Below are 4,172 nucleotides of genomic sequence, written 5' to 3'. Positions count from 1 at the left end.
TCAAGTGGCAGATCATGTAAAAAATAAGTGTCATTGAAAATGAAATCTTTACAAAAGACAGAGTAAGAAACCATGAGCTGGAGACTGAGATGTCACCATATCATATCAAGAAAACCTTGAATAATTTCTGATTAAACACTTTTTCTTCTGCTCCTACATATAAAAATTCAGGAACCAGACTTTATGTATATTCTATGAAGTTAAGGCATATACTAGTGTTGTATCGTTGGCGAACGTTTTGTCTCAGGTCAGGCTGCAGAAAGATAAAGGAGAGACATCCACTGACTCATCAGAATCACTTCATTAATTCCCACAGGGAAATGCTTTAAGAGAAGTTCCCATACCGGGAGTCGAACCCGGGCCGCCTGGGTGAAAACCAGGAATCCTAACCGCTAGACCATATGGGACAACATGTCAAATGAATACCATCTTTGCCAAAAGTAATATAATAATTGTTCTGCATGATACTGATACTGATACTACACCTGCATTATAGCTCTGGAGTTATTTCTCGTTTCAGTCTCATCTTTAGTTCCAGTCATGTTCAGTTGTAGTAAGAATGAACAATTTAGTGTTGTTATAGTTGACTTACTGTAATACATTTATCACATTAGTATATCCAATGTATTCAATAAGTAAACCATTAAAGAATTTAAAGTCACAGGATCATGTATGTTATTGATGCTATTAGGATTTATCCTCTGAGAACAATGAATATGTTGTGCCAATCTTTCCAGTAGTTGGTGACATGGAATTTTATGGAACAAGTTAAAAGTGGCAATATATATATATATACTATACTATTTTCGTATCAGTGTGCAGGTCAGAGACACAGTCACACTTTGCTGTACACCATTGGCACCGCTGTAGGTCGACACACACAACCTAGCACACTGTTTAAAGAGAGATCGCCCTTCAGACTGAGTGTCAGTCATTACTTATATTCACTTCACCATGGACTCACACAGTGTGTGTGTGTGTGTGTGTGTGTGTGTGTGTGTGTGTGTGTGTATCCATTATGTGCTATGGTTTAAATTGTTTTATTCGTTTTATATAGTGTTATTTAAAAGCATTTTATTTTTATTTTGTTTTTATTCTGTTTTGTTTTATGTACATTTTATGTCTTATGCCGATTGTATATTTTATGTTTAATTTTGTACAGCACTTTGGTCCGCTGGGTTTTTAAAGTACTTTATAAATAAAGTTGATATGGTAGGGTACGGTATGTGTATGTATGAGTATGTTTTTTGAGCTTCACACTGAGTGGCTTCATTGCATGTTCTGATAATATTCTAATCTTAAAATCACCTATAAACCACTAACGCCACCACCTGATAGGACAAGCCACGTCCATACACACACACACACACACACACACACACACGTTCTTGCGACATCAACTTGAGGTCCCATGTGCACTGTGTGATGGGTCTCTGTATTAGCAGAATGATGGGGGAGCAGGAGGTGGAGGTGGAGGAGGAGGCGTGGTGGCATGGGGTGGAGATGATGGAGTGCAGTAGTGAGATGGAGGCGGGAGGAGAGGGTGACTGAGGGTAAAATGATGGCTCAGGGCAATGAAGATGGAAGTGGTGGCTGAAGGGAAGAAGAGAGGGCAGTGAGGCAATGATGCAGAGTTTAGAGCTGGATTTTCTCCTGTGTACCCTCATGATGTGCTCCATCACCTCTGAAACGTGAGCTGTGTCTTATGAGCTAAAATCATTTCACTTTGCCCTGTCTGCTTCCTGTGATGACTCACTTTTCACTAAAGTCTGGAAACTAAAGAGCTGGTTGTATTTCAGTGTGCAGTTTTGGCTCTTAGTTTTTTGTTTGTTTGTTCTGTTTTGTTTTTTTCCAAATATCTCATCGCACCCAAGGGCCCAATGCACCTGTAGAAAATTAAGTGAATCAGGAAAATGAAAACTGTGTCCCCGACATCCATAATGCTTATCCATGCAGTGGTGCGAGGGGGTTGGAGCCAGTCCCAGCTGACATAGGGTGAAGGCAGGGTACAACCCGAACACACAACACAAACACACTCATACTGTAGTCACACCTACAGGCAATTTTAGAGTCGCCAAAGTCATTGGGACTTTGGGAGGAAGAACCCAAGGGGATGGATCGGACTACATGCAGACGCACAGAAAGTAAAAAACTACCACTGAAATTTTGACCATATATAACACTAACCATTTGCATAATGTTAATTTCATATCATGATTAAAATTATTCGTAATTATAAGTATGCTGATGCAAAATGGCGGCTGTGCGGTGACGCTGTGTCGCTGGGCAACAGCGTTGGGTGAGCCATCTCGTCTTCTTGGAAGAACCCACACAGGCAAAGGGAGAACATCTAAATCCAGACACGGGAATTGAACCCAGAACATTTGTGCTGGGAGGACATCCAGTAAAGTAATACCTTATTATTGTTTATTTTGAAGCTTTTTTCTGTAATGAGAATGAAGAAATTTATTGATGCTGAATGTATCAGTAAAAGAAAATCTCACCAAATTTCTTTCTGCCAAAATGTCTATTTCGGTAAAACTTTTACTTTTACTCTTACTTAGGTTTCTTATGTTCATGTTCAGACTTGCACAGCAATAAACATGATCATAGGGTCATTCCCACTGCATGTCATCCATGCCCCTCCCTCTCACTGTCCCTGTCAAAATAAAACAGAGGAAATCAGACAGTTTCCTCAGAAGTCAGTGGAGATGAAAACTACATGAACTGATGGTCGTGTTTGTCCTGTCGTCCAGTTCCCCCTGCTTTCATGTTGTTCACCTCTCCCTGTGTGTTGTCTGTTGGTCAGGAGCTGGGGTCACCTGTCTGCACACCTGCAATCAATCAAGCCTCATCAGCCACCCACTCGCCTCGTTAAGGTTCATTCACCCACTCTCCAGATCGGCCACATACCTCCTTGGTTTCTGTTCCTTTGTGCCGTTGTTCTTGCTCTGCTTCTAATTGTTTTTTTTCCCTGCTCTTTTCTCTGCCCATGCAGTCTGCTAGCCTCCCTTCCCAGCATACCAGTCTCCACTTCTCCCCACCTTGTAACGGTTCGTCTCCATAGCCCCTTCGGAATCAAGTAATCCAACACGTGTTTAAAGCAGAAGTAAGCAATATTTTTGTGTTAAAATAAGTCTTAAAGCAGATATCAGTGGCACGGCCGTTTCGGCTAATGCTGTGTCAAGGCAGGCTTTTGAAACCGTAAGTTACAGCTTCAAGTCACAACTACGACTTGGTAGCGTTCCAGGTAACCCGTAGCTCGTGTTTTTACCGTCCTGTTGTCTGTGAAAGTTCCCTATAACGGCCACTCGTAACTTCCGACCCGTGAACTCGTACCAGATCGAACTGGTATGACTTCACAGGAAGGAAAAACACAAAGTACGAGTTTCCTTGAACGCACCATGAGTTAGCAGCCCCCGCCCTTGTCAGGCATCAATTGGTCCTCGTGTTACGTCACCACATTCACGCGCATCCCTTGGCTGCACACACAGCCCTTCATGCCGTTCTCTCTCCTCATTGGATAACACTTGTATCCCACAAGGAAAATTTTCTCCTCGGGTTACAGCAGAGCAGAGTGACGGAGAGACTCGTGTTTAGGCTGAAATACTTCATGTAAGTGATTGCTGACGGAAAATAGGACTATTTAGGACTTATATTAACAAAAACATTCCACTGATATCTGCTTTAAATAGTGTCTGGACCGAAACACGGGTCTGTCAGTCACTCTGCTCTGCTCTGAGCCGAGGAGAAAACTTTTCTTGTATCCTACAAGTTTTATCCAATGAGGAGAGAGAACGGCATGAAGGGCTGTGTGTGCAGCCAAGGGATGCGCGTGAATGTGGTGACGTAGGGACGAGGACCAATAGATCAATGACGAGGGCGGGGGCTGCTAACTCCGTCGGCTGACAAGAAGTTATGGTGCGTTCGGGGCAGCCCGTAACTCGTGTTTTTCCAACCTGTGAAGTCGTACCAGTTCGATCTGGTACGAGTTCACGGGTCAGAAGTTACGAGTGGCCGTTATAGTGACTTTCACAGGTAAAACAGGTCTGAAAAACACGAGTGGGTTGCCTGGAACGCTACAAAGTCGTAAGTCGTGACGTGAAGCTGTAATTTACGGTTTCAAAAGCCTGCCTGGAACGCAGCATTAGCCAAAACGACCGGATCGCTTA

The 4,172-nt window shown here is 42.9% G+C and overlaps 1 non-coding gene across 1 annotated transcript; it reads right to left on the bottom strand.

Annotated features, from left to right (window-relative positions):
- Positions 1–335: 335 nt before the first annotated feature.
- trnae-uuc (transfer RNA glutamic acid (anticodon UUC)) lies at positions 336–407 on the bottom strand. The gene has a single exon. It is a non-coding gene; the product is annotated as a tRNA-Glu (tRNA).
- Between the last annotated feature and the right edge of the window lie 3,765 nt (positions 408–4,172).

This window comes from Trachurus japonicus, unplaced genomic scaffold (assembly GCF_045865225.1).
Source record: "Trachurus japonicus isolate A0001 unplaced genomic scaffold, Traja_1.0 AP031055.1".
Lineage (NCBI taxonomy): Eukaryota > Metazoa > Chordata > Actinopteri > Carangiformes > Carangidae > Trachurus > Trachurus japonicus.
Note: the sequence above shows the minus strand (reverse complement) of the source record. Positions and strands in the feature narration are given on the sequence as shown.